Source organism: Grampus griseus, assembly GCF_964374135.1.
Source record: "Grampus griseus genome assembly, chromosome: 14".
Lineage (NCBI taxonomy): Eukaryota > Metazoa > Chordata > Mammalia > Artiodactyla > Delphinidae > Grampus > Grampus griseus.
The window spans coordinates 58,337,353-58,358,981 of record NC_139008.1 but is presented as its reverse complement, the minus strand read 5'-3'; the positions used below and the strand labels follow the sequence as shown (position 1 = coordinate 58,358,981).

Below are 21,629 nucleotides of genomic sequence, written 5' to 3'. Positions count from 1 at the left end.
AAAATGACCCTCATACTTACAGTTGCTTCGGGTTTTATTAAATTCAGGACGAGGCAGTAGGTACCAGTGAAAGATATTTCTAACAGAGGCCACCTCTGCTCAATGTCGTGGCTGTGAAGGGACAGGCTCCAGCGATTTGAATGCCCCCTTTCCCCTTGCAGTTGAAGGTTCGAGATTAATGCGAGGAGGTATGGGAGGGGGTGGTGGTGGCTGGGTGCGGCGGTAGTGTTGCAGAGAAAATGAGGTTAGAGGTGGCCCCTTGGGGACGAGCCCTCTGACCACAACTGAGATCCAGTGGAGGGTCTGCCGGAGTGAAGGCAGCTCCGGGAGGAGAGAGAGGCGCCCATTCCTTTCAACAGGAGGGTTTCGAGTTCTGCGGGTAAACTGAGGCCTGCATCCTTGCTCTGCTCGTCACCTGGCAGGCAGCTTCGGCTCCACGTTACGCCCAAGCACAGGGCGCGCAAGGCTGGGCTGCCTGCTTTTCTTTTGGGGACAGGTGGGGACGTTCTGCGCCCAGCTTGAGGAGGGGGCCGTGGAACCCAGGTGGGGAGCGCTGGGCCCGGGTCCCTCCGCAAGGTGGGTCCCTGAGGTTCTCTGCCAACGCAGCCTCCAGCCTCCCCACCCACGGCGGGCGGGTCGGGGGAGGAGCTCGGCGCGTCCCCGCCCCGAGGCGGAGAGGGGGCCGGGCCTGAACAGATTGGGAGGGGTGGGCCGGGGACGCTAGGCGGAGCGGGGCCCCACACAGGCCGCAGCGGCTGGCTCGGGCCCCTACGGTCCCGGCGGCGGCTGGAGAAGGAAGCCAGGCGGCTGAAGAGAAGGGGAGGCGGAGGAGGCCGAGGTGGAGAGCCGCTCGTCGCAAACTCACTTCCCCGGCTCAGCAGGGAAAGGTACCACGCGCGCCTGCTCCCGGCTCCCCGATCCCCGGTCGCCGGCCCCGCTCGAGCGCAGGCTGGGGCTGCGTCCGCCGCGGGAGGGTGAGGGGCCCGCCGCGGCCCCGAGGGCTCGGCCGGCCCGGGGCTCCGGCAGCCGGAGCGGCCCTCTGGCGGGAGGGCCAGGGTGCCCGGCATTCCCGGAGGCCGGCGAGGGCTGTGGGCGCCGCGCCCCTTCGCTCGCGTCGTGGGAGGCGGCGGTCAGGCAGGGTGGCGGTGGTCCCGAGGCGGGGGGCTGTGGGAGGGTGGAAGGCAGGCAGGACCCTAGGGCTGCGTGCAGCTGGGGAGCACCGGCGGCGCCCGGCGGGCGCGCTCCGTGGGCGCAGACAAAGCCGGGCGCGGACGCCCCGCGACGGCTTGGGCCGCCCAGAGCATGGGCACTGGGGAGGGAAGAGAAGGCGCCGGGGCAACGGCTGGGACACGGGGAGGGGCTGGGCCGCCCTCCCAAAGGGCGTCCAGGTGGTCTCCTCGGGGTATCCCCTGGACAATGTGGGGAGCAGCTCTCTCCGAAGAGCCAACTACGGGCTAATGGGCTGCGCTGGGCTAGGCGAGAGCCAGGCTCGGAATGGGGTAGGGAGTGTCGAATGCTTAATTTGGGAGAGGGACTCAGAGAAGCCACTGCCCAGGGGTGGGGGCTGGGGCTCCGGTAGAGCCGGTGAGGGGCCTGGGGTCCCCCTCGGAGCTTGCACCAGGAAGGGGTGTATGGCCTGATAAGAGAAGCGCCGTGGCTGGCACCTGTGGTGAAATGTGCCCACAGGTTGGTTGAACAGTCTGCCTGTGGTGGCACATCCCGTGCCAATCCGCGGAGGGGGTGGGTAACTTGTCCGTGTTTGGAGCAGGCAGCAAAACGGCAAGTGTCTAGGGGGGTCACTGGAATGGGTAGGTGTGCATCTGAAAGTGTGTGTAGCGAAGGCCCCACGTCTGCGTTTTGCTTCTTTGCCCCCCTCCCCTTTCCTCTTGTTAGCTGGGCTCCTGCCACAGGCTAATGCCTAACTAGGGTTCCAAGATGGTCTGCTCCCTGTCCCCCATTCTTCAAGTTACTTCCCCTCTCTCCAGTATTAAAAGTGGCTACTTTCCCCCTGGATCATTCACAACAGTGTAAGAACATGCTTTGCCACTGCTCCCCTCCATTTTATGGCCCCCTTTTTTGCCTTCATCCCTCATTCTCCCCTAGCTAAAGACACACTTCTCCACTTCCCTTCACAGCAAAACTTCTCCAGAGAGCTGTCTGTACCTGTGGTCCCTGGGTTCTTCAGCTCACTTGACCTGGCTTTGGTCCCACCGATTCACTGAAACTACCAAGTAAAGGTCTCCCTTGATTTACACTCCCCCACAAGTAGGTCTTCCTTGACCTCCCTTGGTCTTGATCATTCTCTCCCATATCCTTTCTTGGCTTCTCCTGGTTTTCTTCCTTACCAACCCCCCTTTCCCCCCACCAAAGCCTTTCCTTACTTGTCTTTAAGGACAACTCCTTCACTCACTCTGAATGTTGGAGGATCCCTGGGCTCTGTTCTCAGCCCCCTCCTCTCCCCTGAGTCCCTTCTATTTACATACCCCTCAAGCTCTCATTTTTTCTTATAATTCTTAAAATCAAACATTTATTTACAAACACAGGTCTTAAGTGTATATCATTTTCATTCTCATGATTTTAAGTAGCAAATTTTATCTCCAGTCCCAACCTCTCTATCCAGCCACCCATCTGATGACTTAAGGTGTCATAGGTATGAAAAAGTTAATATGGATGAAACAGAACCCTGACTGTGCTCCCCAAGCATGACTCTCCGCAGGCCTTCCCATCTCAGTAAAGGGCCTGTAACCCACCCACCATTAAAGAAAGGAAACCGGGTAGTATCATCTCCTCCCTTTTCCTCCCTCTCCACATCTAGTGCTACAGCAAGTGCTTTTGGTTCCTTTTGCCAAATCTATCTCAGGCCTATTCTTCATGCTCTGACTCCACTGCTGCTGCCCTAGGCTACTGCCCCAGGCCAAGCCACCTTTTATATCTTTCCTGAATATTGTAGTAGCTTTTGCCTGCTTTCCCTAAGTCTGCAATTGCCTCCTCAAATCCATTTTAACAGAGCAGCAAGAACAATTTAGAAAAATATTTAGTCTCATTGCTCTAAGACCTCAATAGCTCCCTGTTGTACTTGGAATGAAATTTCAAATCTTTTCCCTGACCTTTCAGATCTTCCAAGGTCTGGTCACTGCTGACCTCCCCCAGCCTTATCCTAACACTGTCCCCTTTTCATCTTCCTGACAGTCACACCTGAATCACTTCTGCCCCTTGAACACCTAAGCTTTTTCCTGCCCTGTGTCCTTTGCCTGTGTTGTTTTCTCTGCCTGGAATGTTCTTCCAAGGTTTTCTACTGGGCTGGCTATGCTCCTTCTTATTTTTCAGGTCTCAGCTTAAATATGCCTTCCCAGTCTTGGTAGAAGCCCATCATTCCCTGTAATTCATCGTAGCACCTGGTTTACTTTCTTCATTGTGCTTATCACAGTTCATAACCATTTGTTGCAGTTGTCTGTTTACTTTTTCTGGCTTTCTAAGGGCTGGAACCTTGACTGAATGGCCCACTGCTGAATCTAGAGCATTTAGCACAGTACCTGGCATGTAGCTGATACTCAGGAAATATTGAGCCAGGTGGAAAGGTCAGGGCAGTGCAGGAGCCCCTTGTAAACCTCAGGTGATCCTAAGGATTTTTATTTTCTTTCCATGAAAGCAGTTGTGCAAATCACTGCAAGAATCTGAGGGGGTCAGTGGGAAAAAGGGAAGGCTCAAAGGCAGGCCTGTATGCCTAGTGGGAGATTGGGTGGGTCTGGGGGTGTGTGGAGTTGATGTGGGTTGCTGTGGGTTGGGGAGAAATGATTTCCTTTGCTCTCTTTGGTGGAAATCCAGCCTGGGTCAACAGAGGGGTGTGTGCCTGTGTGCTTGTGTGTGATTTCTAACTCGTGAGATGGGGATGGCCTGGGCAGCCAGGGCTTTACTTTACCCAGTCTCTTCGGTGGCTGCTGGGTGCCTAGCCCTCAGGGCAGGGAGTTGAAGGGGAGGAAGAAGCTGGAGTTGGGGGTCTCTGTAGACCCTTGTCTTTCCACCCACAGCTCCCCTTTTTGCACAGAGGAGCCAACTGAGAATTGAGCTGTTTGGCTAGTGCTCTCAGAATGGAGGGCTAAGAACTGAGGGACCTCAGATCTGGGAGAGGGAAGCTTGGCCCTGGACAGGGGGACTGGTGATGGACCAAGGTAACATTGGGAGGTGAGCGCTGGAACTAGGGGATAGGGGTTCAGATCAGGGCTGGGCTGGCATGCCTAGGAAAGGCTTTGAGCTAGGATAGATGGAAGAAATGAGGGTATCCTAGGTGGGAGAAATCAGGCAGAGGCCAAGAGGCTAGGCCAGGGCCCTGGTATACTCACTGCGTGCCAGGCAGTGTTCTAAAGACTTTGCAAATATTAGCTCCTTTGATCCTCTTTTCTTTTTAATAAATTTATTTATCTTTTTATTTTTGGCTGCATTGGGTCTTTGTTGCTGCACATGGGCTTTTTCTAGTTGCAGCGAGCGGGGGCTACCCTTCATTGTAGTGGCTTCTCTTGTTGTGGAGCACGGGCTCTAGGTGCATGGGCTTCATTAGTTGTGGCACATGGGCTCAGTAGTTGTGGCTCGTGGGCTCTAGAGCACAGGCTCAGTAGTTATGGCACACAGGCTTAGTTGCTCCGCGGCATGTGGGATCTTCCTGGACCAGGGCTTGAACCCGTGTCCCCTGAATTGGCAGGCGGATTCTTAACTACTGCACCACCAGGGAAGTCCTCCTTGAATCCTCTTAACAGCTCTGTAAAGTAGGTCTTATTCCCATTTTACAGACTGGAAGACTGAGGCACAGTCATACAGCTCGGTAGTGACAGAGCAAGGATTTGAACCTAGGCAGCCTGGCTCCAGAATAAATGCTCTAAGACACTCTACTCTGTCACTTCTTTCATGCCTCTCAGATATGCGCCAGCTGAAGTCTTCTTAACAAATGTTTTTTCGTGACCCGCAGAGGTGCCTGGCCTTGGGGCTGGGGAAGTAGGAAAGAAGTCACACCCTGTAAGGTAGAAGGGGTCCTCACTCAGAGTGGGCAGCTGAGTCTCTCTGTTTCTTCCAGGAGGGGCTTTGGGCCCAGGCCAGGTAGTTGGGTGTCACGCACACTGTGATTTCCGGGAGCTAGGGAGGACAACTACTTCTCGTACAAAAACAGCTCCCTGCTTGAGATGCCACCATTGGAGTGTCACTTCTCTGGGTTCAGCATTGCCACATTGCCCTCTTCATCTGCCTCTGGAGAGCCCAGAGAGGTGAGGTAGGAACTCTGCAGATAAACTGGCCTGTTTTGTATTCCATCTAGGATGTTGTGAGGTGGAGCTTCAGACTTGGCCTTGGGAAACCTGGATGGGGGTCTGAGTAGGGCTGGACTGAAGGTGGGAGCAGAGCTGGGGGAACAGAGAAATGGGAACTGAAAAGAGCTTAATCCACTTCAGTATTGTCCCTGTCCTTACCCCTTTTTGTCTGTCTGTAAAATGAGATTAGAGAGACTTTTTTTTTTTTGCTCCCCAGAGGTTGTAGAAGCCAGGAACTCCTTGAGGTTACATGCTTGAGTACCTTCTTGCAGACCCAGGGTAAAGAGCGAGGACTCCCCACGGGATGCCCGTCTGTAGGAACTGGGCCAGCCAGTTCCTACAGACAGCCTTGTCCTTTGAGGCTTTCCTGTTTGGTCATGAGGACACCTCTGGGCAGGTGACTTGGCCTCCCAGGGGCCTGGCTAATAGGCTGAGAAAGGGTTTGCTGACCACACAGGGCTGGAGTCTGTTTGCTGCAAGTTATGACCCCAGGGTTTAGGGGATCTGCTCATCTATCTCAGATCCTCCCAGTCCCCCAGGAAAAGAGGGAGGCAGACTCAGTGGCATTCTCTTCTGCATTTTGGGAAACTGAGGCCCAGAGCAAGCACATTGCTGCTGGAAGCTCACTAGGCCCATGTTTCTGAGGAGTGCTCCTTCTCTGGAGTATGCAGGAGGCTTGTCCCCACTGCTTGAGTCCTTGTCTGCTGAGTTGAGGTGAAGGCTGTGGCAGAGCCTGAGTCCAGCAGGCTAGAGCTGAGGGTGGACTTTCCAACAACTGGACACTGGGCCTTGTTACCTGTGGTTGGCATCTGGCATCTTCTATGCCCCACCCTGGTGCTTGGGGCCACTGGGAACACAGGACAGGGTCCCCACTCACCAGGAAATAAGAATGAGCTATGCCAGATGTGATGTAATGAGGTGCAGTTCAGACCAGCTTCTTGGAGGAGGAGGTGCTTTTAGAGCGCCCTGAAGTCTTGGGTAGCTTTGACCGACACAGGAGGGGATGGCATTCCTGAGGTGGAGGGGGAGCCCTGGACAAGTCAGTCAGAGCATTGATTGTCAAGCCACTGAGTCTAGACTTGATTCACTAGGCCCTGGGGAGCCATCGAAGCTTATAGGCCATAGGTGCAAGGAGTTGATTAGAGCAGTGGTCCATAAAATTAATTCCCAAACTCTAGCATACATGTGGACAGCTTGTTAAAATTCAGGTTCCAATTCAGCAGGTCTGGGGTGGGGCCTGAGACTCTGTGTTTTCTAACAAGCTCCTGGGTGGTATGATGCTGCTGGCCCATGGGTTATCTTTGTGTAGTGAGGGTTGAGACTGGGGACTTTGGGCCAGGCAGGTACAGGGATGGGCACAGATCAGGTGAGACCCGAAACAGATAAAGGGGACTGTCCTGGCTCCTGTGAACTGTGTTGGGGAAGCATATAGACTGCTTGTATGGGGGCAGGGCAGAGGGGAGCATGTGGAGGGTATGGGATGCAGGGGCTACTCTGTTGGCGGGGTGGGGCTGGGTGAGGTGCTTCTGGGGACTTGGATCTCAGGCTGGGAGAAAGGCCTGATTTCTAGGGTGCCTGACTTTGAGGAGCTCCCGAAACCATGAGAAAGTGTTTTAGGCGACTGCCCCAGGGCAGGGTGACACGGAGATGGCATGTAGGGTGTCTTATCTTTCCCCACAGCCAAGCCCGGCCCTGTGGTTAGCCAATCTGGGGTGAGCACTCTTCCTCCAGCCAGGGTTGGGCCAAGGAGATTGGGGAAACAGCTGACGCCAGCCTTAGACTTGCCATCTTCCCCTGAAAGCCCCTAAAGTTCCCCCAGCTGTTGAGCTCTCACCCCCAGCGAGCATCCCTGACCCCTGCCTGGCCTGCGTGAGTCCTTGTAGCTGCCCTGATGGTTGCATGAGCTGCTGTTGGGGTCTTATCCCACTCAGGCCGCCTCCCCAGTGCACCTGGAAGTGGGGAGGCCTGGATGCTTCATTCTGCTCTGCCCCTGGCTGAGACACTACAGGCAAGTGTGTGCTCTGCTCTGAGGACTCAGTTTCCTGTAAATTGAGGGATTCAGTCCCCTCTCTGGGGAGCAGGGTGGAGAGTTGCAGGGTTTGTTGAGTAGAGCACTATATCTTCCCAGAATGGCAGCTTAATACATTTTAATTTTGGTTTACTATTGAAACTTGCGTGCTGATGATGGAGTCGAATGAGCAATTTGCCCAGAAGAGCTGTCCAGCTTGATTTGGGGATCTCCCAAGACCCCTTGTTCTCTGGGCTTTGCAGAGCCTGAAGGGTGGTATCTGATACCACTGGTCAGATGAGGTCCCTCTAGACCCTAGCAGGAGGGTAGGCAGTCACCTCACCCAAAGAAAGGTGGGAAGGGCAGACACTAAAGGCAGAGGTTCTGTTGCCCTGGGCAGTGCCAAGAGGGGCTTTCAGGCTAAGCTCTCAAAATGTCACTTATAACTCCTAAAAGGATAACCCCCCCCCCCACTCCCCCTCTTGATTCCTACCCATGTGCTCCCTGCTGTGCCAGGCTGTCCTGAGGGGGTGGGAGGAGGTGGCATTTCTCAAAGACTGTTCTGAGAAACCTCAAGGGTTCAGGGAACAAACAAGGGTAGAAACTGGAAAATCCACTCCACTATCCTATGGGAGATTCAGAATGCATTTAAGAGAATTAAAGGCTTTGACAAGTGCTGTAGAAAAGAAACTGGTGTTTTCTAAACTGATTAGACCATAGACAATTTTTTTTTTGAAGACATCCTAATAATGACCAACTGACCAATAGAACACCTGGTTGGAAGGGCTGATGTGGGAGGATGCTGCTCCATGAGAGACTACAAACACGGGTGATGGGTGGGCCCAGAAGTGCCAGGGAGGGAAGGTCGGATGGAACAATAGCTTCCTGGGGGAGGTGGACTTGGTGGGATGGGTACATTTGGAGAGTTAGTGGAAGAAAAGGGTACTGTAGAGGGAGGGATGGCCTGGAGGGGACTGGGGCCCAGAACCCGCCCTGGGTTCTAGTGGCAGTAGCTTTGCTTCACTGGGTGGGTGGGCAAGGGACCCAATAGTAGCCAGGCCTGGGTCTTCTGGATTCTGGGAGGGCCTCCTACCCCATCCTTCCCTCCCATCTTCTTGCCCTGCAAGTTCTTTCCCAGCCTCTCATCTCAGAGAGTGAGGTTGTGATCCCTGGGCAAGAAGGTAAAACCTCTCTGTGCCTCACCATCCTCATTTGTACCGTGGGGATAATGTTACCTCCCTGATAGGGTTGTTGTGACACCCAGATTCTTGTTGGCTGCTCTCAATGTGATTGACATGGCTGCAGGCAGTGTCTCCAGGAAGGACCCAGGGAAGGGGACACTCGTCAGGGATTTAAGAGGCACAAAGGTCAGCAGAGAGCATGTCAGGCTCAGGATAGGGTCTTGATTAGAACAGAGGGGTGATTTTCCAGAAAGGCAAGAAAAGAGGGAGGACTGACTTCCTGAGGGAGTGGCTAGCAGGGTGGGGATATCTGGGCAGAGTGAGGAGACTTCACAGGCCACCCTGGGCCCTGTGGGCCTAGTCTGGGTATGGGAATCCTGGGGTCCAGTTGGTGTATGTAGGAGACAGCGGGGCTGAGGGCAGGGAGGAGGTGTCAGGGACCTGCCTTCATTCATTAGCCCACTGGGAGCCATTGAAGGTTTTTGAGCAGGGCAGTGGTTTGATCAGATCAGTGGTTTAGTGAGAAAAGTGGCAGGGTGTGATGGTGGGTTGGGGGTACAGGACCCCTCCCCCCTCACTGGGCTTCCTCAGAGAATTGCTGTGTGCTTTCATGTCTCAAGCATGGGGAGGGGCGAGTTGCTAATATGACCCTCAGATTATCAGAGCTCTGAGTCATTTTCCCAACAGTTTAGGAATCTCACTCTTGTCACCTTCCTGGAAGGGGTGTCTGAAGTGTAGGACAGGGAGAGTCCCTGGGCTCGTGCTCGTCCTGCCTCCCCTGTCGCTGGGAGAGAAGGTCAGTGAGGCCACCCTGCCTTGCCCCTCACCACACCTCATATCCTCTGAGGTGTGAGGACTCTTTGTTCAGCAGCTCAGGTGGAAGTGATGGGGTGCAGCATTTCAAACAGCAACCCAGAAGTTGCTGTAATGGTGCGATGTGGGTAACAGGCCTACGTAGTGACAACAGCCCTCAGGGAGACCCTGGTAGGGGGTGCTCAGCGAGCTTTCTTACCCAGTTCAGCTGCACTTTCTTCTTCCTTTGACCCTGTCTCTTTCTTCCTCAAATAGGCAGGAGCCCAAGGCTTTTTCTTGCTCTCTCTAAATCAGGGGTCAGTAGGAGGGAGGACGAAGAAAAGCATTTGGGTTCAATCAGACCAGGGTAGCTTGGCTGTTGTGCGGCGAGGGTAAGTCTAGTACCCCTGCCCCTCAGTCCAGATTCGTTTATCATCTAGCTGCTTCTTGCAGGAGGGTGTTAAGGAAGGTGTGATTTAAGACCAAGAGAAGCAGCACTTGGAAATGAGTTGTAATTTATTAGGAAACAGAACGAAGAACCCAGCCACCCTCTGCAGCCTTGTGCCAGGCCCTGGTAGACCCATAATTCCTGTCCTCCCCATGTGGCCCACGGGGCATGAGCTATTTCACAAATGGGAACACTGGCAGTGCCAGCAAATGGCACGACTGGGTCTCAAGCCCAGGTTCTAGGACATCTGGTTTCATGCCCTTTCCTCAAGTCACAGACCCCTCAGAGCCCGTCTCCAAACCTTCAACCATGCCTTCCTACCCACAACCAGACCTCTTCCCCAAGCCAGCCCAGCCCAGCTCCCCCAGACTCCTGACTCTAGGGAGAAGACACTGATGGGTGCTCCTAGTGGACTGGCAAATAACTAGACCTTGAGTCAGCTAAGTAGGAGACACGCAGGACCACCAGTGGGCAGACATTCATAGGAAAGATTTTAAAATGAGGCCTTTAAATGTTAAATAAACATATCTCTTTTATCTTTTCTATTTTGGAAAATTAAAAAATCATATACAATTAATGGAAAACTTTTGAGTTAATCTGAGAAAGTAACTCAAGAAAAGGTGATAAACTTGATTCATTCCTCGGTTTTAAAAAAAGAGTAAAGCCTGAGCTTTAGTATCTTACTGAGTATATTTTGGAGTGCCTTATGTTAGATGACAGGTTGTGGAAACTCTCTGAAACTCAGTTTCTTCCTCTGTAGAAGGGGGATAGTGACATGAAGATTAACCGAAATATTCCACGTGAAATGCTTAGCATTGCCCTCTGTACCTTGGACGTACTCAGTGAAAAATAGTGGTAACAATGATGATAGAATTATAAGAACAGACATTTCTTGATTCCAAAAGCTCTCTTTGAACTCAATAAAAGAACTTGAAGAATATGTTTATTGTCTAAGCTCAGCGTCTTAACTCCATAGGTGTTTTATGGATTGAATCATGGGGCCCATGGGTGCATTTTGAAATGAACACCATTGGTTTTTCAGACCGAGTTCCAGCTCTTTCTGAGGTTGGCAGGGGTGGGGGAGGGTGGTGTTCTGCTTCAGGGTTGAACTTTATGAAGAGCCCTTTATTGGGTGATCCTGTGTCAGGAGATCCTGTGCTAGGACTTGTTAGGAGAGCACAGTTAAACCACCTTGGAGTTACCAGGAGGGGAAAATCTTGGGCCAGATGAACAGCAGGTGACTGTTTAGAGGGAATTATCATTTAGTTGCTCTTAGAATTTTCTTTTGTGCTGCCAAAAGCCATTAGACCACTATCCTTGTCACTCTTTATGGAGGATAAAATAAAGGGCAAAGGGCTGTGGTCTGGCCAGCCTTAAGCCAGTCCCTGTGGGGCAGGGAGACCAGGGTGGCTGGCCTGCAGCCCACCTGACTAACGCCCTGGCCAGGAGGCAGGTGATCTCCCGGCGGCAGCCCCAGTTTTGGCAGTGTAGCTGGGGTAAGCTGCCAGGCTTGGGGACACCTCCTGCTAGCCCCGGGTGCCTGGTACAATGTGTGCAGTGTCAGTGCGTGGGGACGGGTAAGACAGAAGTGCCAGGCTGAGGGCTGTCCTTAGGCCTGCTGCCCCGGGAGGCTGAGTGAGGGCCTGAGAGGTGGGCAAGTGCTGGGTAGAGAGAGAAGAGCTGAGCATTCTCAAGCCCTGCTTTACCCCTCACTCTGTCTGGGTGGCCTCCATCACACCTGTGAACCTTTCTGATATTTCCTCATCTATAAAATGGGCACCAGGTGTTTGGGAGGATTAAATGATGCCATGAATGGAAAGTGCCCAGCGTGGGACCTGGCACATGAAGGGCTTAATAAATAGAGATTATCTGTTGGCTGGATTTTTGGGGGATGTTTTCTTTTTCCATGTTGTGATCATGTACGCCACCTTTGCTCTGTGATAAACCATGCTGAATGGGGGTTGGGGGTGGGGGATGAGCATAGAAGAGGGAGCTTTGCAGGAAGAGAGTTTACAGTGGAGGGGACCCTCTTCCCACAAGTACTGCCTGAACCCAGCAAAAGCCTTGGACAGCCCAGCCTTGCTGTCAGGGCTACGGTCTGCCCTGTGGGCCAGGAGCACGAGTCCTGGGCTGGGCAGAGTGGGGACCCACCCGTGGCTCAGGAGAGAGGATTGGCCTGCAGGAGACCCCCCTCCCTCCCCCGCCTCCCCCAGGGGCTGGAGCCGAAGCACAGACGGGCTTTGTGCAGAGTCACGAGGGGCCAGCAAGGGGGAACTGCACCGGCTGAGCTGTCTCACAAGCCTCAGTTCTTGTCAGTGGTTTTGAAAGAGTCAGGGGAAAGTGCTGACTGTGCTGTCCTTCCCTCCAGAACTGTGAGGCCTGTGGCTCCTGTCAGGGAGAGGGGAGGAGCCTGCCGGGAGGCTACCTCTTCATCTGCCAATTCACACCTCCCAGGCTTCAAGTGCCCCATCTGCTGAATGGGTGGATCTCCATGTGGGGACACTAACCCAGGTCAGGGGCTGGTCAGGGCCATGCCTGCATGTGATGCCCTATGCAGTGGGGCTGGGAGAGGGGCCCTGGGCTGTGTGTTTGGAGGCAGGCTCAGCCCTTCGATGGGAGATGGCCTGGAGAAGCGTTCCCAACTCTTGTGATAGCCCCAAGGGGAGAACTGGGCTCTGGAGTCAGACCACCGGGGCCCTCCTCCCACCTGTGGGTCTTGCACCAACTTTTTGTCTTTCCTACCTCACAGGCTTGTCGTGAAGGGGAAAGGAGATGACCACTTGACACAGAACTTGTAAGGGTTGGTCCTGGTGTCATGACTGGTCACCCAAGTCATCCTGACCCCATCCTTGCTCTTACCCCCATATTTCATCATTCAGCAAGTCCCTAGGAGGTCACCATAGCACTTTTTGCCCTCTGGTCCTCTCCTGCCTGTCACTTCCTCTGTTCTGGTGTCCTCTTGTCAGAGAGGCTTCCCTGACCTCCCTACACAGAGCAGCTGCCTCTCCCCTTTCCTGCTTTGCTTTGTGGCACCTGTCACCCCTGATCCTCCAAGGGGAGGCTTCTGGCTGTTTCAGTATCTCGAGTGCCTGGTACAGAGTAGCACTCACTCAACTTTTTGTTGTTCTTGTTGTTTTTATTGTGGTAAAATATACATAACATAAAATTTATCATTTTAACCATTTTTAAGTATAGAGCTCAGTGGTATTAAATATATTCACATTGTTGTGCTACCATCACCACCATCCATCTTCAGAACTATTTTTCATCTTCCAAAACTGAAATTCTGTATCCTTTAAACACTAACTCCCCATTTCCTCCCTCCCCTGCCCCTGACAACCACCATTCGACTTTCTGTCTCTGTGAATTTGACTACTCTCTAGGTACCTCATGTAAGTAGAATCATACAGTATTTGTCCTTTTGTGACTAGTTTATTTCACTTAGCATCATGTCTTCAAGGTTCATCCATGTTGTAGCATGTGTCAGAATTTCCTTTTCAAGGCTGAATAATATTCCATTATGTGCATGTACCACATTTTGTTTATTCATCCATCGATGGAGACTTGAGTGGATTCTACCTTTCGGCTATTGTGACTAATGCTGCTATGAAGGAGTGGGAAACTGCCTTGAGGGAGACAAAAAATAAATCTCTCTGAAAACTTCTGAGTGGTAGCCTAATACCTATTAGAGAGCAGAGCAGGTGTGATGGCAATACTCATTTTGCAGATGAGAAAACAGTCTTCCCTGGGTCACTCAGAGTTAGACCCCGTCCCTGCACCCTGGGTTCTCTCTGAGGGAGCAGTCCCTGTGAGCAGAGGTACATTACAGGTGTTCAATGCAGAGTGCTTTGGGAGTCGGGCAGCAGCTGGGGAGGGAGGACAGAGGGAGACCCTCAGCCTAAGCTGGAAGGTGGGGAGTGGACCTTGGGTACTGCCTGGCCTTTCTGCTCTCTCTGCCTCCTCTACTCCTGTACAGGCAGATCCCAGATGTTCTGGGCTGGCCTGGAATCTGCATTTGGAATCTGCTGTAGAGAAGTGATTCTTCACCTTGGCTATATGTTAGCATCATGTAGAGTCCTTAAAAAATTTCCATGCTTGGACCCCACCCGGAAGAGTCTTAGATGACCCAATCTCCGGGCTTGGTATCGGTCTTTTGTAAAAATCTCCAGGTGAGTGTAATGCACAGGCTGGGAAGGCATTCCTGTCTCCTGGGCCTTGTATGCTGTAGGACCTGGGCCAGGCTCTCTGCTCACTTAACCCCAGCCCTGAGTTTTAGAAAAGAGGGAGCTGGGACCCTGAGTAGGATGGGGAGTTTACCTTGGGGTCTCTACTCTGGGGGGTTTCCAAGGAGAGAGAACTGCTGACTGTTAGTTACCTGGTGCTGTGTAACAAACTACCCCAAAACTTAGTAGTTTAAAATGACAATAAACAATTATTATCCTCATAGTTTCTGTGGGTCAGGAATTTGGAAGCAGTTTAGTTGTTTCTGGTTTGAGATCTCTTAGGAGGTTGCAGTCAAGGTGATGGCTGGGAGTGCAGTCATCAGAAGGCTTCACTGGGGCTGGTGGATTTGCTTCCAGGGTGGTTCAGTCACATGCTTAGCAGGATGGTTTGGCTGATGGTAGGACTCAGTTCCTTGCCTCTCAGTGGGCTTATGTGGGTTTCTTCACAACATGGTGATTAGCTTCCCCTCTTGTAAGCAGTCTAACAGAGCAAGGTGGAAGCCACAGTGTGTATTATGCCCTAGTTTTGAAAGTCACACTCCATATTTCTACAATATCCTATTGGCTACACAGATCAGCTTGGGAGGGGACTGTAGGGCATGAGTACCATGAGGGGAGGATCATTGAGGGCCATCTTGGAGGCTGGTGACCATACAGGTTGTCCTGTTTTTGCAGTTTCAGCCTCACAGACCTTGCCTGGGTGGAGCAAGTGCCCCCAGTAAGTGGTGTGGCCCTTCTCTCTTACTTCTCTATTCCTCCCCGTCATCAGACCATAGCAGTGCCACTGTGGGGTGGTGTAGTTCTGAGGCCTGGAGGTCTTGCTTTGGAGTCATCATGCAGGAGGGTCTGTGACCTCTCTACTGGCTGGATTTCCCATCCCCACCCATGTCTGATGTCCTGGCCCAGCCATCCCTGTGGTGACCCCGGTAGTGTGCAGACTTAGGCCTGTAGGAAAGCTAATATAAAAACCATTGCTGCTACGTGCCTGGCTCTGGGCTAAGCACTCTGCATTGTCACACTCAACCCTGTGAGGCAGGGACTCTTTATCCCCATTCTAATGATGAAGAAACTGAGGCTCAGGTCACTCATCTAAAAAGTTGTGGAGCCTCAAACCCCTGGTATTCAAAAACAAGGGCCTGTATGAAAACCATGGTGCAATAAGGTATTCCCAAAGGAGGAGGCTATTTAGCAAGCTGAGTCATCAAGGGAAACATAAGGGAAGTGTGTGTGTGTGTGTGTGTGTGTGTGTGTGTGTGTGTGTGAGAGAGAGAGAGAGAGAGAGAGAGAGAGAGAGAGAGAGAGAGAGAGAAAGAAAGAGAGAAAGACTAAAGGGAGGTGGGGAGAGAGGGAAAGGGAGAGAGAGAGAGGAAGAAAGGTGTCTTCCTGGGGTTCCCCAGGGGCCATGGTGACTTGGGTGCCTCAGAACAGGGCTGGTATGGTCTTGAGGCTGGTTTTCTCTCTCCAGATTCAGCCTTTCCCAGGGTAGTGAGTGACTGTGAGTACCATCTCCCATCAGCCCTCCGCTCCGCATGGCCTGATTTGATGTCACTAAGGGCAGTCTCACACCAATGTAGTCACTGGCATAGTAACCAGTTCTGTGGTCTCTTACATTTCTGTGGTTGATGACTTCCTAGGGGGGCGGGTTTAGAGTTTGGGTGTCACATCCTGCTCAGAGGGAGGGAATACAGGCCATGAGTTCTCATCCTAAGGATTGCTAAAGGGAGCCACAGTGAAACCTGTTCCTTTAGGACTTTGCTGAGGAAAAGGAAACTGGCTAATAGGGTCTGGGGTCAGGGCTGGCCTCATTCAAGGTAGGGGTGACTGTTCCCATTCTACAGATGGGGTGACTGAAGCTCAGGTGCTAATGGACTCACCCAAGGGAATGCTGGTTAGGGACAAAAGCTGCTGTCTGGGCAATTTCATCTTCTCCAGGAGTGGCAGCCATCATGTCAGACCCCTGACCTCTCTCTGGGCTGAGGGAGCGTGGGCTGTGCCTGCCTCTGGAAGATCTGGGATCTAAGGGGAAGAATGTGGGCCTTGCTTGCAGAGAGGTGACCTGGCCAGTTAGGACCTCTGTGTGCAGACACACACAAAGATGGGAAACCAGGGCATGCATGGATCAGAGATGGAAGCTGAGCTGGTGGGGCTGGCCCAGATTTTGAAAGGTTCATAGGAGATGCTTAGATGACTAGTACCTGATCTGATCTATTGTCAGAGCGTGATCCATTCATTTTTGCTGAAGGTGGATGGGATCTCTAGGATGGAGTTTGGGATAAAGCTCTTTGGGTGTGAGTATGGGGGCAGGAATGCAGTCCTGGACTCTGCCCTGGTCCATCTGCACCTCTGTTTCTCTCTCCACTGCCAGCTGAGCTTTATGCCCATCAGAAAGACCCAACCCTTTCTCTGACTTCTGTCCATGCTTTCTTCCCCTCCTCCACCCCCACTCAGGTAGTCTCCAGTTTCTGTCTCTGCAGGCAGCTATAAGCTGGGGGTCCTGAAACAATTCACTCAGGTCTATCCCACCTTGCAGAGCATCAAGGGGAACAGAAGCCAGCCAGAGCACTCACCTCTCCAGGAATACCTTCCCCTCCTGCCCACCAGTGCCTTTGTGGGCCATGCCTTTGGCTCTGGCCTCCCCTCCCTCAAACACTGAGTTTAGGGCTGTCTTTTTCCATGCAATACAGGCTCCCCACTTCTCTTCTGAAAAAGGCTTACAAAGCCTTTTAAAATTGTGTTTTTAGGGACTTTACGCATCTGGTTGCAGGGAACAGGTGTGGGTAATAAAGACATTGTGCTTGGAGAAAAGTCTAAGTGCCAGGAAGGAAGATGGGGCCCCTAGAGCCCCTTCCTCATGTCGGCCTGTGAGGGCCAGAGAACATTGCTGGCTGGAGGGCTCTGCAGAACGAGGCCCCCGTGCCTTGTCTCTTTTATTGATTGAGCTTAGGGTTGGCTAACGGCCACTGTATCTGATGCCTACTCCCCACCCCTTCTCTGGCCAAGACTGGTGGGATGGTCAGGCTGAGTCAGGGTTGGGGGTCAGTCAAACACAGGCTGTGGGATAGTCTGACTGATGTCAATATCAAGGTCCACTCTGATATTAGGGTTGGGGCCAAGGTTGAGGCTGGAGTCTAAGCTCAGGTGAAGACTTGGGTTCTTTTACACATGAAATGGAGCTCTGGGTCCTGGGACAGGTGGCTCCCTCCTCCGTACTAGTCTCTTTGGGGATTATCCTCCCTCTCCCTCCCACTCTGAGGGGGCCCTGGCAGGTGGCCACACCTTTTACCTGTGCTATCATTTAATTCTCCCAGCAGTCCCACCAGGTAGCTGTATCCCCATTTTACAGATGGGAAAGTTTAAAGACTGAAGGAGGCAGGCAGTTAAGCATCAGACGGGGCTTAGATAACTACGTCCAGGAGGCGGGGTACAGATGCTGTGTCCTTGGGGTGAGTTCAGAGGTATTGGCCAGGTGAGGCCCAGAGAAGGGAAGACACTGGTCTGGGGTCACCTGCCAAGAGAGACTGAGCTGGGGCCCGAATCCAGGTCTCTGGGCTCCCAGGCCAATGTTCTCTCCCTTCCCCCTGTGCCTTCTGGGCTGACAGGCTGCTCCTGCCCTGTCCCCATGTTTATCCACCCCAATCTACCTTCCGTGGCTGGCCAGGCCTGGCCCAGAAATCCGACTTCTTTCACTTCCTGGCTGACTGGCCTGGGTGAGGAAGACTGGGAGGGTCTGGCTGGGAGGAGTTCAGGCTCAGTCTCTCCTTGGGTTTTACGGGTGGGAGGAGCCTCATGGGCAGACACAGAGTCCCTTTGTCTGGGCCACTGTGCAAAGCAGCTGGTCTGGGATTTCTGGGCGTTTTTTACATTTGAAGAATAATTGCATTGTCTGGGGGGTCCTCGAGAATCCAAATCTGCAGGCCCCCCCCCCGCCCCCAAACTGCCAGGCAGTCCAGAGAGATTCCTCAGGACCAGTACCCCAGCTTCCCTCCCCCTCCCTTCCTCCTGTTAGAAGCCTGAGGCAGAGAGGGATTCCTTCAGGGAAACTGAGGTTGGGTTGCTGCCCTAGGGCACTAGGAGTATCTGTTGGGAGGTGACACTTGTAAGTCCCTGATGGGGGAGGTGCAGGTGGCCCCCAAAGCCCTGGACAGAGCTCACATGAGCAAATGTGTGGCTTGGAGGAGAGAAGCCTGCTTATTGGAAAGGGTGGGCCCATTTTTTTTTAATTAATTAATTTTTTTTGGTCACACCATGCGGCATGTGGGATTTTATTAGTTCGCTGACCAGGGATCCAACTCGTGCCCCTTGCGTTGGAAGCACAGAGTCTTAACCACCGGACTGCTAGGGAAGTCCTGGGATGGGCCCATTTTAGAGTGCTTCAGCTGTTGGAGTCTGGACCCTAAGGTCCAGGTGGGCTAAATACCTTGGCCATACTCTTCTCTGGGAAATGGTCATTCATCCTGGAGTGACCTTGGGGAAAGGACAGGGAGACAGACATATTTGGGAGTAGGCGGTGTTCAGAAGGGAGCCAAGGATGGGCAGACTTCTTTTGTTTCTTCTGAGGGGCAACTCTGTAAGGGTATGGGGCACCTGGGAGGCTGGGCCCCTTGTGGCATTGTTTTTGTTGTAGTGGTCAGTGTTAAGGAGGGAAGTGACCTGCTGATTGCCTGATGAGCTGAAGTGGACTCCAACACTGAGGAGGAAGGGGTGTCCTGCACCAACCTGGGCCACTGACCCTTCTTGTGATTCACTCCCAGGGCCTCCTAATCTTCATCCATCCTTCTTTGGTGACCCTGCCATGGGACAGGACCTTTCTTCCCTCTTCTTTCCCTGCTGCCTTCTTTCCAATTTGGCTTCTTGGGCAGGTTCAGTCAGGGTAGTTGGCTCTGGCCTGCAGGGGGAGGTGGTGGCCTGCAGGCCAGAGAAGTGGGGGTGGGGGTGGGGGTGGGGGTGGAGCGGGGTGGGGTAAGGGTGGGAGGCAGTGGGGCATTTGGGCATGTTGAATGGGGGTGGACCTGATTTCTTGAAGCTGCTAGGCATGGCCTGCCTGGGGACACAGCGGCCCCAGCCTCCCACCCCTATTTTGCCTTGGAAACAGGAGCAAGTAGGCAAGTGTCTGTTGCCCTGTGCCTCCCTCCTCCCCCTCCCTGCCTGGCTGAGCCAACACTTTTTTCTTCTCTCCTTTATCTGCTCAAAAAAGTTCAGGGTGTTCTGTTTCTCCTGTGCATACAGATCAAGGAGGGGGATGTTATTTATTTATTTAATTTACTGAAGGCAAGAGAAGGACAGGGAGGCACCAAGGAACATTAAGTGATTCTTCTTAGGCATTTTCTCATAAGATTAAAAAAATTCCAAAGGAAGAGATGACACAAACCAACAGAAAACAAATGTGCCCCCCCCCGCCCCGCATCCTGAGATAAGAGGGCCCAAAACTCCAGTTCAGCATTTAGCTGAGGGCCCAGCACACAGTGGGTGTTGCTACATACAGTTTTCTCTCTTCCATTCAGTTTGGACCCCAGGGTACATTGGCCCCATGGGCCATTATGGGAGACCATGAGGCAGATGCCTCATTTTTGCCATCTGTGGACTGTGCATGTGGTTTCTCTGGCTTCTTGCGGGAGCCCCAGGGGTTGACAGGCTCATCTGGGACAAGGCCTGCGGAGAGACAGAACTATGGGGTTAGCAGTGAGGGCCAGGGGAATAGGTGACCTATATGGTCCCTGTTTACTTGCTCCCACCATGGCACCATATGTGTGATGTCTCTTTGAGTTGAAGGTCTCTAATATGTTGGGAACTTGGGGTCCTTTCTGTGTTCATCTTAAAGGCAGACTGCCTGCCTGCATTTCCCACAATCCATTCCTGAAGCCTGTACTAAAGGCAGTGTATTCATAATTTAGCTACAGAACTTTACAAATGATTTTCCCGCACAAGGCTCTTAAAAATGCTGACAGTCTCTTGACATCCATATAGGGCCTTATTTAACTGTCACATAATGCAGTTAGGACAAGCTGGGCCACTTCAGAGAGAAGGAAAGGGAGGCTGGGAAGCCAGGAAGTTCAGGTAGCCCCCTGGGAATGCACCACTGCCCCAAGCATTCCTTACCTCTACCCAAGGCTGCAGTTTACCCTAATCCCTGGGTTTTCATAGGTGGTGCTCCAGGGAGCCTGGGAGGTTCTGCCATGAGACCTTAGGGACCTCCGGAGGTAGCGGGAACTCCAGTTTCAACCCAGTTACACCCTGGTCTCCACAGGAGCTTTTCGAGAAGGGGTTCCACCAGTAAGATCTGAAAACCACTGTAGCGATCCCACCCCTTTACTGTGTAAAAGTGGTTGTTTTGGGGAGGGCCGCCTCAGGCTGGGGGTGGGACTGGAGGCCTAGAGAGCAGCGCACAGGCGGAGCCCCCCAGTCCTGGGGAACTGGGGCGTGGGGGCGAGGTGGGCAGTCTCGACTCTGGCTTAGCATAGCAGGGTGCCCAGCTGTGGAGGCCGATAGCAGCAGCTCTTAGCTCCCTGTGTGTTTACAAACCTGACGCAGAGCACGCTCCTTGCCAGCGCCGCGGGGCGGACTCTTCCTCCCTGCTGGCCTCTGGTGCAGTCAGCCACACCCCCACCTCTAATTTTAGTCCTCTAGTCTTCCGCCAGAACCTGGGGGAGGGACGGGAAGGTGGCAGAGGGGGAGAGAAGGAAGGGTAAGGGGGAGGGGAGGTAAGGGCTTGCGCCAGCTCTGACCTCCATGCTCCCAGGAGGCCGAACAGAACATCACTGGGACGGGGGTGGGGGGTGAGGTGGACCGCAGAAGGACAGACAGACATAGGAGGGAGGAATGGGAAAGCCGGGACACAGGCTCTCCTAGAAGAAGGCAGGGATCCAGGCTGTGTGGGGAGCCTCTGCCTCTGAGGGTTTCTGGGCCTCGGGCGCCACCTTCCGGCCCTTTAGGGAACCAGTCCCGCACCGAGTTGGCCGCCCGGGGGTGGGGGTGGGGTGTAGTTTGGAGGGAGTTTGAGAGCAGGAGTGGGGTGACATTCCTGTCCGTGCCCAGGTGTGGCATCGGCAGGTGAAGTGGGCGGGGGAGGTGCAAGGAGCAGCTTCTCAGACTGAGAATATTTAGAAAAAGACCCCTTCTAAAATCTGTGATAAAAAGATGTTAGAGGTGGAGTGGAAATCTCAGTGGTCAGACCTTGAGGCGTGTGAAGGAGGAAGTTAGCGCACAGCTTTTATTTTATTTTTTATAGTGAACCAGGAATGAATATCTGAATAGTTATTGAGATGTATATGCATACATATATGCAGTGAGTGGCACAAATCCTAAGTATACAACTATGTACATTGTGTAACCACCATTCATATAAAGATACACATTCCTTCCACCCCAGAAAGTTCCCTTCTGACCCTTTTCACTCATTCCCCTCCTCCCAGTCTCTCTTCTGTCATCACAGATTCATTTTACCTCTTTATGGATTTCACGTAAATGGAGTCATACCGTATGGAGCTCTTTTGTCTCTGGCTTCTTTTGTTCAATGTAATAGTGTTGAGAGTAGTTTAGTTCTGTTTATTGCTGAAGAATATTCCCTTGTATGAATATGCTACAAATAGCACAATATATTTATCTATTCTTCTGTTGACGGACCTTTGGGATATTTGTTTTTGGTTATCATGAATAAAGCTGCTAGGAACATTCTATGTCTATTTG

General features: G+C 52.8%; 1 protein-coding gene across 1 annotated transcript in view; it reads left to right on the top strand.

The window, feature by feature from the left end:
* The first annotated feature begins 762 nt into the window (after nucleotides 1-762).
* Nucleotides 763-21,629, top strand: part of SMOX (spermine oxidase) — a 38,808-nt gene continuing 17,941 nt past the window's right edge. The window contains exon 1 of the mRNA XM_082671067.1: nucleotides 763-887. The gene's annotated coding sequence lies outside the window, so the exon portion shown is untranslated. The remainder of the gene's footprint in view (nucleotides 888-21,629) is intronic.